The sequence below is a fragment of the Zalophus californianus genome, chromosome 1 (assembly GCF_009762305.2).
Source record: "Zalophus californianus isolate mZalCal1 chromosome 1, mZalCal1.pri.v2, whole genome shotgun sequence".
Classification (NCBI taxonomy): Eukaryota; Metazoa; Chordata; class Mammalia; order Carnivora; family Otariidae; genus Zalophus; species Zalophus californianus.
Window position 1 is genome coordinate 115,830,245 of NC_045595.1, and position 15,855 is coordinate 115,846,099.

Sequence of the window (15,855 nt, forward strand, 5' to 3'; positions counted from 1 at the left end):
ACTCCTTCTATTCTTCCTCTCTTTTATTTTTTAAATTTTTTAAAAGCTTTTGTTTATTTATTTGAGATAGAGAGTGAGAGCAAGAGCACTAGCTGGGAACGGCAGAGGGAGAGGGGGAAGAAGGCTCCCTGCTCAGCGCTGAGTAGGGAGCCCAATGTGGGGCTCCATCCCAGGACCCTGTGATCATGACCTGAGGTGAAGGCAGACGCTTAACCGACTGAGCCACTCATGAGCCCCTCTTCCTCCCTTTTAAATATGCCTTTATTTCACTGAAAACGTATCCTTTAATAAGTACTTGGACTATAAAGTGCAAGAAAAAATTGCAAGTAATAAAAAACCACGCCATCAAAAATAACATTGTTAACACCCAATGAAGATTTTCTCAAATATTTTTCTAAGCATATTTAGAAAGTGTTAGATGGCCAGACAGACAAGCAGAAAAGCAATTTGCCTTTATATAAAGGGAAATCATCACAACTCTCCACAAATTCTCCATGTTATTTGATGCTATAGTTAGTGGAGCAATGTCTAGAGGATTTTTAAAAATAACTTTTATTTAATGAAAATTTTATTTAGTTACATGTTTATTCAGGATTGATGAAGACATTCAGCCATTCTTACCCATGAAAGATCTCAAGAATATGATCCCTCCTGAACCTAACTTTGAAGAACACCTACAATGAAATTAACTGTATAATGTAATAATTTTCTTTGCTTTCACTGGAAATTTTGACAGTATCTCTTCTAAGGGGACATTAATCTGAAGTTCATAAATTCCTGAAATTTAATATTTTTTCCTGTTAAATTCTACTACACGGTCACATACTTACATGTAACACAGCCATAGTTCTTAAAATAAGGGAAGATAAACAACGACTTGGAAAAATCTATGAAATGAGAGTCTCTTAATGGTTGGAAAGCTAGGCAGATTATTGTTGCAAGAAAAGTAATACAATTATTTTTACTGAAATGTAATAGCTTATTCATTCACTTACCATTTGGCTGGATTTCATCAAGTTTTTGTTGTTGTTGTTGTTGTTAGTTTGTTCATATTGCTGTTTGTTTTGTTTTATTTTGTTTCACATTATGTCAAAAGAACTCACCAGGGTTGTATTACCTGAATTCTTTCATCAGTGAGAAAATTTATCATTTGTTTTTGCTAGTTAATAACAGTATGGATGGGTATCATATTCTAAGGTAAATTTTCGTTACTTGAGAACTTTAGGAAATTTTACGAATGTCTAAAGACTTTTACTTTTTTGATGAAGTACAAACTACTAGAGTTTCCTTCACCCCTTCTCAATCTCCCCAACTACTGCTTGTAGTCAATTATTGATTTCTTGTGAAAACCTGATATTCTCTTTCAATCTGAGTATTTAGATTTTCTTTCCTTTCTTCTATTTTTGTCTCTATTTTTGGTTCTATTTTCTACTTTCTACTTCATGGAAACCAGTTATTTTTGTAAATTTTCATCTTTTTTTCTCTAATTGTTTTGCTGTCTTTTACTGTTATCTTCTAAGTCAATAAAATTTTCAACCATAGCTATTCTCGCACTTGTGGTTTCTAGTTTTTTTTTTTTTATTTTGAGAAATAGAAAAGCAGACTACTAGTTTATGGACTGGCTTGTTAGGAACTAGGAAGCTGCCACTGTGGCTTTTTTTATTTTTTACGTATACAACATAATTTATTTAAGCATTCACTTTTTTTCTCTTTTTTAAAAAATTTATTATGTTATGTTAATCACCATACATTACATCATTAGTTTTTGATGTAGTGTTCCATGATTCATTGTTTGCGTATAACACCCAGTGCTCCATTCAGTATGGGCCCTCTTTAATACCCATCACCAGGCTAACACATCCCCCCACCACCCTCCGCCCCAGAACCCTTGTTTGTTTCTCAGAGTCCATAGTCTCTCATGGTTCACCTCCCCCTCCGATTCCCCCCCGTTCATTTTCCCTTTCTGCTATCTTCTTCTTCTTTTTTTTAAACATATAATGTATTATTTGTTTCAGAGGTACAGGTCTATGATTCAACAATCTTACACAATTCACAGTGCTCACCATAACACATATCCTCCCCAAAGTCTATCACCCAGCAACCCCATCCCTCCCACACCCCCACCACTCCAGCAACCTTCAGTTTGTTCCTGAGATTAAGAATTCCTCATATCATTGAGATCATATGATGCATGTCATTCTCTGATTGACTTATTTTGCTCAGGATAATACCCTCCAGTTCCAGCCATGTCATTGCAAATGGCAAGATTTCATTCCATTTAATGGCTGCATAATATTCCATTGTATATATATACCACATCTTCTTTATCCATTCATCTGTCAATGGACATCTAGGCTTTTTCCACAGTTTGGCTATTGTGGACATTGCTGCTATAAACATCGGGGTGCATGTACCCCTTCAGATCACTACATTTGTATCTTTGTGGTAAATACCCAGTAGTGCAATTGCTGGATCATATGGTAGCTCTATTTTCAACTTTTTGAGGAACCTCCATACTGTTTTCCACAGTGGCTGCACCAGCTTGCATTCCCACCAAGAGTGTAGGAGGGTTCCCCTTTCTCCGCATCGCCACCAACATCTGTCATTTCCTGACTTGTTAATTTTAGCCATTCTGACTGGTGTGAGGTGGTATCTCACTGAGGTATTGATTTGGATTTCCCTGATGCCGAGCGATGTTGAACACTTTTGCATGTGTCTGTTGGCCATTTCGATGTCTTCTTTGGAAAAATGTCTGTTCATGTCTTCTGCCCATTTCTTGATAGGATGATTTGTTCTTTGGGTGTTGAGTTCGGTAAGTTCTTTATAGATTTTGGATACTAGCCCCTTATCTGATGTGTCATTTGCAAATATCTTCTCCCATTCTCTCAGTTGTCTTTTGGCTTTGTGGACTGTTTCTTTTGCTGTGCAAAAGCTTTTTATCTTGATGAAGTCCCAATGGTTCATTTTTGCCCTTGCTTCCCTTGCCTTTGGTCATGTTTCAAGGAAGAAGTTGCTGCAGCTGAGGTCGAAGAGGTTGCTTCCTGTGTTCTCCTTTAGGATTTTGATGGACTCCTGTCTCACATTTAGGTCTTTCATCCATTTTGAGTCTATTTTTGTGTATGGTGTAAGGAAATGGTCCAGTTTCATTCTTCTGCATGTGGCTGTCCAATTTTCCCAACACCATTTGTTGAAGAGACAGTCTTTTTTCCATTGGACATTCTTTCCTGCTTTGTCGAAGATTAGTTGACCATAGAGTTGAGGGTCCATTTCTGGGCTCTCTATTCTGTTCCATTGATCTATTTGTCTGTTTTTGTGCCAGTACCATACTGTCTTGATGATGACAGCTTCATAATAGAGTTGGAAGTCTGGAATTGTGATGCCACCAGCTTTACTTTTCTTTTTCAGCATTCCTCTGGCTATTCAGGGTCTTTTCTGGTTCCATACAAATTTTAGGATTATTTGTTCTATTTCTTTGAAAAAACTAGATGGTATTTTGGTAAGGATTGCATTAAATGTGCATTGATTTTTATCCTGCCACTTTACTGAATTCCTGTATGAGTTCTAGCAGTTTGGGGGTGGAGTCTTTTGGGTTTTCCACATAAAGTATCATATCATCTGCAAAGAGTAAGAGTTTGGCTTCTTCACTGCTGATTTGGATGCCTTTGATTTCTTTTTGTTGTCTGATTGCTGTGGCTAGGACTTCTAATACTATGTTGAATAGAAGTGGTGATAGTGGACATCCCTGCCATGTTCCCGACCTTAGGGGGAAAGCTCTCAGTTTTTCCCCAGTGAGAATGATATTAGTTGTGGGTTTTTCATAGATGGCTTTTATGACATTGAGGTATGTACTCTCTATCCCTATACTCTGAAGAGTTTTGATCAAGAAATGGTGCTGTACTTTGTCAAATGCTTTTTCTGCATCTATTGAGAGGATTATATGGTTCTTGTTCTTTCTTTTATTAATGTATTGTATCACATTGATTGATTTGTGGATGTTGAACCAACCTTGCAGCCCACGGATAAATCTCACTTAGTTGTGGTGAATAATCCTTTTAATTACTGTTGGATCATATTGGCTAGTATTTTGGTGAGAATTTTTGTGTCCATGTTCATCAAGGATATTGGTCTGTAATTCTCCTTTTTGATGGAGTCTTTGTCTGTTTTGGAATCAAGGTACAGAGGTCTCATAAAACGAGTTTCAGAGACAAAGAGAAAATCCTGAAAGCAACTTGGGATTAAAGATCTGTAACCCACAATGGTAGAAACATTATATTGGCAACAGACCTAGCCACAGAGACCTGGCAGGCCAGAAAAGACTGGCATGATATATTGAGAGCACTAAATGAAAAAAATATGCAGCCAAGAATACTATAGCCAGCTAAGCTGTCATTGAAAATAGAAGAGATATAAAATCTTCCAGGACAAACAAAAAAGAAAGGAATTTGAAAACATGAAACTAGCCCTACAAGAAATATTGAAAATGGTCCTTTAAGCAAAGAGAGAGCCTAAAAGTAACATAGACCAGAAAGGAACACAGACAATAGCCAGTAACAGTCACCTTACAGGCAATACAATGGCACTAAATTCATATCTTTCAATAGTTACCCTGAATATAAGTGGGCTAAATGCCCCAATCAAAAGACACAGGCTATCAGATTGGATTAAAAACAAGACCCATCGATATGCTGTCTGCAGGAGACTCATTTTACACCCAAAGACACCCCCAGATTGAGAGTGATGGGGTGGAAAACCATTTACCATGCTAATGGACACCAAAAGAAAGCTGGGGTGGCAATCTTTATATCAGACAAATTAGATTTTAAACCAAAGGCTGTAATAAGAGTTGAGAAAGGACACTCTATCTTACTTAAAGGGTCTATCCAAGAAGAAGATCTAACAATTGTAAATATCTATGCCCCTAACATGGGAGCAGCCAATTATATAAGACAATTAATAACAAAAGCAAAGAAACACATCAACAACAATACAGTAATAGTGGGCGACTTTAACACCCCCCCTCACTGAAATGGACAGATATCTAAGCAAAAGATCAACATAGAAATAAATACTTTAAATGACACGCTGGACCAAATAGATTTCACAGATATATGCAGAACATTCCATCCCAAAGCAATGGAATACACATTCTTCTCTAGTGCCCATGGAACATTCTCCAGAATAGATCACAGTCTAGGTCACAAATCAGGCCTCAACCAGTACCAAAAGATTGAGATCATTCCCTGCATATTTTCAGACCACAATGCTTTGAAACTAGAACTCAATCACAGAGGAAAGTCGGAAAGAACCCAAATACATGGAGGCTAAAGAGCATCCTGCTAAAAATGAATGGGTCAACCAGGAAATTAAAGAAGAATTAAAAAAATTCATGGAAACCAATGAAAATGAAAACACAACTGTTCAACATCTTTGGGATGCAGCAAAGGCAGTCCTAAGAGGAAAGTATATAGCAATACAAGCCTTTCTCCACAAACAAGAAAGGTCTCAAACACACAACCTAACTCTTCACCTAAAGGAGCTAGAGAAAGAACAGCAAATAAAGCCTAAACCCAGCAGGAGAAGAGAAATAATAAAGATCAGAGCAGAAATCAATGAAATAGAAACCAAAAGAACAATAGAACAGGTCAACAAAACTAGGAGCTGGTTCTTTGAAAGAATTAACAAGATTGGTAAACCCCTGGCCAAACTTGTCAAAAAGAAAAGAGAAATGACCCAAATCAACAAAATCATGAATGAAAGAGAGATCACAACCAACCCCAAAGAAATACAAACAATTATAAGAACATATTATGAGTACCTATATGCGAGCAAATTAGATAATCTGGAAGAAATGGATGTAATCCTAGAGATGTATAAACTACCAAAACTGAACCAGGAAGAAATAGAAAACCTGAACAGACCTATAACCACTAAGGAAATTGAAGCAGTAATCAAAAATCTCCCAACAAATAAGAGCCCAGAGCCAGATGGCTTCCCAGGGGAATTCTACCAAACATTTGAAGAAGAATTAATACCTATTCCTCTGAAACTTTTCCAAAAAATAGAAATGGAAGGAAAACTTCCAAGCTGTCATTGTGTTTTAACAAAGACTAACAGCTGAACACACTGAAAATTTAACAACTCCTCTTAGATCTGTCAGAAAATTGAGGTCGTAAGGCTAACTGTTGCTCCCTAAATTTGAGAGACAGACAGGATCGGAACAGAGAATAACTTACTGGGGCAGAAACCTCTGAACAGAAACTTCCATGGGAAGCAGTATCAGGATAGGGAAAACCTAAGCTGTAACCAACAGATTTCTAGAGGTCCAATGTGGTCACTTCTATTTAAGAACTCCAAGAGGACCCCTAGTCATAATGGGGCCTTCACAGGTTTGTGAGCTTTACCTTCAGGAGCTATGCCATATAAATTTTGTGGATATCAACAAACTAATTCTAAGATTTAAATGAAAAGGTAAAAGACCCAGAATAACCAATTTGAAGAAGAACAAAGTCGGAGGATTGATAACACTCAACTTAAAGGTTTTTTATAAAGCTACAGTAATCAAGATAGTGTTGTATTTGTAAAAGAATAAATAGATGAATGGAACAGAATGAAGAGCGCAGAAATAGACCCACATAAGTAGTCAACTGGTCTGTGACATGGGAGCAAAAACAATAACAGTGGAGCAAAGGCTGTTTTTATTTTCAACAAATGGTGCTGAAACAGCTAGACATCTGTATGCAAAAACAAAACAAAACAAAACAACTAGACATCGACCTTACATTTTTAATAATAATTAACTCAAAATGAGTCATAGACCTAAATGTAAAATGCAAAACTATAAAACTCCTAGCAGACAACAGAAAATCTAGGTGACCTTGAGTAAGATATGACTTCTTAATAGAACATCAAAGGCACAACCCATGAAAGAACAAATTGATAAGCTGGAGTTTATTAAAGTTAGAAATTTCTGGGCTGTGAGAGATGATGTCAAGGGAATGAAAGAATAAGCCACAGACTGAGAGGAAATATTTGCAAGAGATACATCTGATAAAGTACTATTGACCAAAATATACAAAGAATTCTTAAAACTCAATGATAAGAAACAAGTAGACTAAAAAATTGGCAAAAGGACAGAAAAGATATCTCACCAAAGGAGATCTAAATAAGCACAGAGATGACAAATAAGCACATGAAAAGATGTTCTATTTTTATTATATATCATTGGAAAATTGAAAATTGAAACAACCATGAGATACTAGGACATACCTAATAGAATGGCCAAAATCTAAAACACTGACAACACCAAATGCTAATGAAGATGTGGAGCAATGAGAACTTTCATTCTTTGCTGGTGAGAATCAGAGGACAGTGTGGCAGTTTCTTATAAAATTAAACATACTCTTACCATATGATCCAGCAATCATATTTCTTGGCATTTACCAGCATAAACGGATGACTTATGTCCACACCAAAAACTTCATGTAGATGCTTACAGCAGCTTTATTCATAATTGCCAAAACATGGAAACAATCAAGATGTCCTTCAGTAGGTGAGTGGATAAACAAACCATGAGGTGTGCCTGGGTGGCTCACTCGGTAAAGTGGCTGCCTTCGCCAGGGCCCTGCGATCAAGTCCCACATCGGGCTCCCTGTTCAGGGGAACCTGCTTGTCCCTCTCCCTCTGCCTGCTGTTTTCCCTGCATGTGCTTGCTCTCTCTCTCTCTCTAATCAATCAATCAATTAATCTTTAAAAAAAAGTTAAAAAATAAACTGTGACACATCACACAATGAAATTTTACTCAAAACTAAAAAGAAATGAACTGTCAATCCTTGAAAAGACACAGAGGAACCTTAAATACATACTATTAAATGAAAGAAATTAATCTGAAAAGCTTCATACTGTATAATTCCAAATATGTGACATTCTGGAAAAGGCAAAACTATGGAGGCAGTAAAAAGATCAGCAACTGCCCAGGGTTGGGAGGCAGGAGGGAGGACTAGGTAGAGTACAGAGTTTTTAGGTCAGTGAACACTATTCTGTTTGATACTTTAATGGTCAATCCGTATCACTATACATTTGTCAAAACCCATAGAATAAACAATGGCAAGAGTGAACCTTAATATAGACTATGAACTTCGATTGATAATGGCATGTTAGTGTGGGTTCATCAATGTGACAAATCTGTCACTGTCCCATGGGATGTCAATAGTGAGGGAGTGTGTGCATATGTGAAGACCAAGAATGCATGAGAACACTCTATACTTTCTGCTCAATTTTGCTGTGAACCTAAAATGCTCTAAAAATAAAGTTTGTTAACTAAAAAGAAGAATCTTAAAAGAAAAAAAGAAAGAAAGAAAAGCAGTTCCTGAACTTGGAAGTGGCCTCACCTTATTTTGAGGCCCTGATATTTTTAGGAGATGGACTTGTATCACAACTTGGCATTGGAGTTCTCCTATTGAACACAAACAATTTCACAAAATACTGACATCAGATGAAGTCATGATGTGACCATGATGGATCAACACAAAATCACATCTACTCTGCTACTCTGTAATCATGTCTGCAGACAGAACATGGACTTTATCCATACAATAAAAAAGACTAAATGTATTACCATCTTGCCTAATATAAATGACTGTTGCTTTCTTCCAATTACGTGTTGAGTCTTACTTCATTATTTCTTTCTGATAAAAATTGTTAAGATAATCATAGAACTAACCTGCTTTCTGACAGCATCTAATCCAGAAAAGAGTCTTGCTTCCTTGAATTCTTTCCCAAAACACCTAACACAAGCTCAAATCCTTTAATAGGTTCTTTCTAACCCCCTCTTACTGAGACATCCCATTTCCCATGGTGTGAGATGGCCATTATTAAAAGGCATCAGTAAATTCATTGTTCAACTGTTGTCTCCTTGGTGGTCTTTGAATGAAGACCATTGACCATTAGTCCTTTAACAGTGTAGGTCTGATTTCCTTAGCTTTCCCATTTCTCCTTTCCACCTTCTCTGTATTATCAAATAATCTCTGGGTTTTTCATTTATTGAAATCATTTTCATTTTAATTATTTCAGAGCACAAAACATTTTGGGAAGGATGTATTGCTATTCCTAAATCTATATTTTATTCCAGACAAGCAGGTTTTTCTGTTTTCTGACTAGTATTTTTCTTTTACTTATTTTCCCGTAGTCCATTTGTGGAATTTCCCTTATCACCTCTTTTCAAGTTGATTATGCTTCAATTAGCAGCACTATCCAAACATTAAATTTGTTCTTAGCATGAGTAAATTATTGTTAATATCCATATTACCTCATCTGAGAATTGCTTTTCTTCCACTCTTAACTAGTTTGAGTAATGAGTGCTGTTGTATTCACTTTGTGGTTGGAGATATAGTGTGGTAGTACAGTACAATTTTGGTGGGTTTTGATGCCACGTAAGAGGTGTCATTATATATATAAGAATTTGCTTCACCTAGTTGGATTTTATTCTCTTATTATGGTGAATATCTCTGGGTTTTGGATAGGTGTCTTATTTTAATAGTGAGCCTTCATATATAGCAATCCTTTGCAATTTTTCCTCTTCTGCTGAGATTCTGACCATCTGCAGTGGTTGTCACAGTTTGTTTTTCTGGAAATTAGATGATATTGAATGAGAGATATTAGGATTTTATGTTAGGATTTTGTTGGTGCTCTCTCTTTTTCCATCCGGGATAGAGGGAAAAGAGTAGAGCCAGCAGACACTGAATTATCTCTGGATCTTTTATTTCTTTTTCTTTTGTTGTGTTTCTTGCTACCATATTTTTCTTTCTATGTAGTACGATGTTGCCTCCTGCAGTTTCCTCTGAATATTCCTGATTTTTAAATTACGATTTTCTTTATATTTCCTCAGTACTGAAGGAGGAAATATTCTGATTTGTGTGTGTGTATGTGTCTGTGTGTGTCTTTTTACCATTTCTATCTAGAAGTTCAAATGAAATTTCCTTCATATTTAATCTGCCAAAAAAATGTTTTTCTCCTCATGTCTTTTAAAATTTTTTCATCTATGAAAATTTTCTGATTTTAGCTGAAATAACTTTTCCCGCCTCTAAAATCCCTGGCATATATTTATTATATTTTATTATTTTTTCCTATTTATGCAATTGCCCAAATATGAACTCTTTGGGAAGAAAAGATATTGTCTTTTCTTGTTTTAGAAGGCGTGTTTGCTAAAGAATTTAAAAGTATGAACAAAATTAGTAGGGACTCAATGCAACCACTGAAATGACAAAAATATATGTATTTCTTTAAAAAATTAATAGTTTCCTTTTTATCTCCTCCATTCTCTACTTTCTATCTTCATAATATAACAGTGTTAATGCCCTGATCAATAGCTTCTACTATCTTTTTTCATGCTTACATACTATGTAATCATAAATATATAAACACATATTCATACCATGTTTTCCCATGAATTATTTTAATTTTTATGAAAAAGTGATTATCCATCATACCTTTATTTTCACAAGCTGGCTTTTTTATTCATTAATGCATATGGACTTCCTTTCATCCATCCATACATTAATCCACTGTGTTCAATTGATTTATTTTTTAATTAAATATTTTAAAAGTATTTATTTAATTACTGAATAATAGGTCAATTGAAGACTATTTGGATTCTTTTTTTCTTTATTGGAACTAATGCTGTGATATACATATTTTATACAATATTTATGTATTCATTATTTTATTTCTATAGGACATTTTTTATTATGTTAATCACCATACATTACACCATTAGTTTTTGATGTAGTGTTCCATGATTCATTGTTTGCTATAGGGTATTTTTTTAAAAGTGAAATTATTAGATCAAAGGGCATGCATATTTATAATTCTAAAATATATTGTTAGAATAAAACCCAGACAGCAGTAGAAATTCACAAATGCATGATTAATATATCATTAATGTACAGGCATAACTTGTTTTATTGCGCTTCACATTCTCATGCTTTATAGATATTGCATTCTTTACAAATTGAAGGTTTATGCCAACCCTGAGTCAAGCAAGTCTATTGGTGTCATTTTTCCAACAGCATTTGTTTACTTTGTGTCTCTGTGTCACATTTTGGTAATTGTCACAACATTTCAAACTTTTTCATTATTATTATATTTGTCATGGTGATCTGGGACCAGTGATCTTTGATGTTACTATTACCGTTGTTTTGGGGCACCGTGAACCATGCCCATATAAGATGGCAAATAAATTGATAAATGTGTGTGTTCTGATTGCTCCACCACTGGCTGTTCCCCATCTGTCTCCTTCACCTCAGGCCTCCCTATTCCCTGAGACACAACAATATTGAAATTAAGCCAATTAAGAACCCTAACATGGCCTCTAAGTGTTCCAGTGAACAGAAGAGTCACATGTCTCTCAGTTTAAATCAAAACCTAGAAATGATTAAGCTTACTGAGGAAGGCATGCTGAAAGCCAAGATGGGCCAAAACTAGGCCTCTTGTGCTAAACAGTTAAACAAGTTGTGAATGCAAAGGAAAAGTTCTTGAGGAAAATTAAAAGTGCTACCCCACTGAACATATGCATGATAAGAAGGCAAAACAACCTTATTGCTGATACAGAGAAAGTTTGAGTGGTCTTTATAGATAAAACCAGCCACAACATTCCCTTAAACCAAAGCCTAGTCCAGAGCAAGGCCCTAATTCTTTAATTTTATGAAGGCTCAGAGAGGTGAGGAAGTTACAGAAGAAAAGGGGAAGCTGGCAGAGGTTGGTTCATAAGGTTTGAAAAAAGAAGCTGTTTCCATTACATAAAAGTACAAGTTGATGCAACAGATGCTGATATAGAAGCTACAGCAAGCTAGGCAGAAGATCTAAGCTCAGATAATTAATGAAAGTGACTTCACTAAAACAACGGATCTTCAATGTAGATGAAACAACCTTCTACTGGAAGAAGATGCCACCTAGGACTTTCATTGCTAGAAAGAAGTCAATGCCCGGCTTCAAAGCTTCAAAGAACAGTCTGACTCTCTTGTTAGGGGCTAATGCAGCTGGTAACTTTAAATTGAAACCAATGCTCATTGACCATTCTGAAAGTCCTAGGGCCCTTACAAATTGCACTAAATCTACTCTGCCTGTGCTCTGTAAATGGAATAACTAAGCCTGGATGACAGCACATCTGTTTACAACATGGTTTACTGAGCATTTGAAACCCACTGTTGAAAACTGCTCAGAAAAAAAGATTTCTTTCAAAATATTACATCTCCCTTACAAGGCACCTGGTCACCCAAGAGCTCTGATGGAGAGGTAGGATGAGATTAATATTGTTTTCATGCCTGCAAACACAATATCCATTCTGCTGCCCATGGATCAAGGAGTAATTTTGACTTTCAAGTTTTATTATTTAAGAAATACATTTCATAAGGCTATAGCTGCCATCGATAGTGATTCCTTTGATGGACTTGGGCAAAGTCAGCTGAAAACATGGAAAGGATGCACCATTCTAGATGCCATTAATAATACTTGTGATTCATGAAAAGAGGTCAAAATATGAAGATGGATAGGAGTTTGGAAGAAGTTGATTCCAACCTTCACGGATGACTTTTGAAGGGTTCAAGACTTCAGTGGAGGAAATAACTGTGGATGTGATAGAAATAGCAAGAGAACTAGAAATAGAAATGGAGCCTGGATATGTGAATGAATTGCTGTAATCTCATGATAATACTTTAGCAGATAAAGAGTTACTTTTTGTGGATGAGCAAAGAAAGTGGCTTCCTGAGATGGAAACTACTCCTGGTAAAAGTACTGTGAAAATTATTGAAATGACAATAAAGTATTTAAAATATTAAGTAAACTTAGTTGACAAAAGAGTGGTAGAATGATTTCAGAGGATTGACTCCAGTTTTGAAAACAGTTCTACCCTGGGTAAAAGGCTATCAGATAGTCTAACATGCTACAGAGAAATTGCTCATGAACGGAAGAATCAGTTGATTGAGCAAACTTCATTGTCATAAAAAAATTGCCACAGCCACCTCCACCTTTAGCAGCCATCATCCTGACCAGTCAGCAGCCATTAATACAAGGTAAGACCTTCCCCCAACAAAAAGATTATGACTTGCTGATAGCTCAGATAATGGTTAACATTTTTTAGCAGTTAAGTATTTTTAATTAAATTAAATTATGCACATTATTTTTTTAGACACAATCCTACTGCACACTTAATAGGCTGTATACAGTTGAGTGTAAATATAACTTTTATATGCATTGGGAAACCAAAAGATTCATTTGACTTGCTTTCTTGTGATATTCACTTTATTATGGTGGTCTGGAACTAAACCTGCAGTATCTCTGAGGTATGCTTGTGCAGTATTTCTTTTTCATTTTTTTTAAATTTTATTATGTTATGTTAATCACCATACATTACATCATTAGTTTTTGATGTAGTGTTCCATGATTCATTGTTTGCGTATAACACCCAGTGCTCCATGCAGAACGTACCCTCTTTAATACTCATCACCAGGCTAACCCATCCCCCCACCCCCCTCCCCTCTAGAACCCTCAGTTTGTTTCTCAGAGTCCATTGTTTCTCATGGTTCATCTCCCCTTCCCATTTCCCACCCCTTCATTTTACGCTTCTTACTATCTTCTTCTTCTTTTTTTTAACATATAATGTATTATTTGTTTCAGAGGTACAGATCTGTGATTCAACAGTCTTGCACAATTCACAGCGCTCACCATAGCACATACCCTCCCCAATGTCTATCATCCAGCCACCCCATCCCTCCCGCCCCCCACCACTCCAGCAACCCTCAGTTTGTTTCCTGAGATTAAGAATTCCTCAAATCAGTGAGATCATATGATACATGTTTTTCTCTGATTGACTTATTTCGCTCAGCATAATACCCTCCAGTTCCATCCACGTCGTTACAAATGGCAAGATTTCATTCCTTTTAATGGCTGCATAATATTCCATTGTGTGTGTGTGTGTGTGTGTGTGTGTGTGTGTGTGTGTGTGTGTGTGTGATATATATACACCACATCTTCTTTATCCATTCATCTGTCGATAAACATCTAGGCTCTTTCCACAGTTTGGCTATTGTGGACATTGCTTCTATAAACATTGGGGTGCACATACCCCTTTGGATCACTGCAATTGTATCTTTGGGGTAAACACCTGGTAGTGCAATTGCTGGGTCATATGGTGGCTCTATTTTCAACTTTCTGAGGAACCTCCATACTGTTTTCCACAGTGGCTGCACCAACTTGCATTCCCACCAACAGTGTAGGAGGATTCCCCTTTCTCCACATCCCCGCCAACATCTGTCATTTCCTGACTTGTTAATTTTAGCCATCTGACTGATGTGAGGTGGTATCTCATTGAGGTTTTGATTTGGATTTCCCTGATGCTGAGCGATGTTGAGCACTTTTTCATGTGTCTGTTGGCCATTTCTATGTCTTCTTTGGAAAAATGTCTCTTCATGTCTTCTGCCCATTTCTTGTTGGATTATATGTTCTTTGGGTGTTGAGTTTGATAAGTTCTTTATAGATTTTGGATACTAGCCCTTTATCTGATATGTCATTTGCAAATATCTTCTCCCATTCTGTCGGTTGTCTTTTGGTTTTGTGGACTGTTTCTTTTGCTGTGCAAAAGCTTTTTATCTTGATGAAGTCCCAATAGTTGATTTTTGCCCTTGCTTCCCTTGCCTTTGGCGATGTTTCTAGGAAGAAGTTGCTGTGGCTGAGGTCGAAGAGGTTGCTTCCTGTGTTCTCCTTTAGGATTTTGATGGACTCCTGTCTGACATTTAGGTCTTTCAACCATTTTGAGCCTGTTTTTGTTTGTGGTTCTTCTGCATGTGGCTGTCCTATTTTCCCAACACCATTTTTTGAAGAGACTTTTTTCCATTGGACATTCTTTCCTGCTTTGTCAAAGATTAGTTGACCATAGAGTTGAGGGTCCATTTCTGGGCTCTCTATTCTGTTTCATTGATCTATGTGTCTGTTTTTGTGCCAGTACCATACTGTCTTGATGATGACAGTTTTGTAATAGAGCTTGAAGTCCGGAATTGTGATGCCACCAGCTTTGCTTTTCTTTTTCAACGTTCCTCTGGCTATTCAGGGTCTTTTCTGTTTCCATACAAATTTTAGGATTATTTGTTCTATTTCTTTGAAAAAAGTGGATGGTATTTTGATAGGGATTGCATTAAATGTGTAGATTGCTCTAGGTAGCATTGACATCTTCACAATATTTGTTCTTCCAATCCATGAGCATGGAACATTTTTCCATTTCTTGTGTCTTCCTGAATTTCTTTTTGAGTATTTTATAGTTTTTTTTAATACAGTTTCTTTGCCAGTATTTCTTTTTCATTTCTTTTTTCTCCTTTACTACACAAGATTTGATAACTTTACTAAGTTATGAACATGAACATCTACCAAATACATAGGGAAATAACTTGTAAAAAATTATCAAAAATATATAATGAAAACATATGTACTCACTTAGGCATCATTTTTAAATCATCTATTATTTGTCCTTTTTTAGGATTTTGATAAAATATAAAATGGCTTCCCTCCTTAAAAGCCTTAGTCCCAAAAGAATGACACACAAACACAAATACACACTGTAATAATGGTTGAGTGGAGGATACTACCTCATGGATCATTATTTCTCAGTCTCTTTTTTTGGCTACTCAAACTTCTGGTTTATTTTATTTTATTATTTTATTTTACTATTTTATTACTTTATTTTATTATTTTATTTCAGTATAGTTAACATACAGTATTATATATTAGTTTCAAGTGTATGATATATAGTGATTCAGCAATTCCATACATCAGCCAGTGCTCATAATGACAAGTGAGCTCTTTAATCTCCAT

General features: G+C 36.0%; 1 pseudogene; it reads left to right on the forward strand.

Moving 5' to 3' along the window:
• The first annotated feature begins 11,358 nt into the window (after window positions 1–11,358).
• LOC118357135 lies at window positions 11,359–13,122 on the forward strand (annotated as a pseudogene).
• The last annotated feature ends 2,733 nt before the right edge of the window (window positions 13,123–15,855 follow it).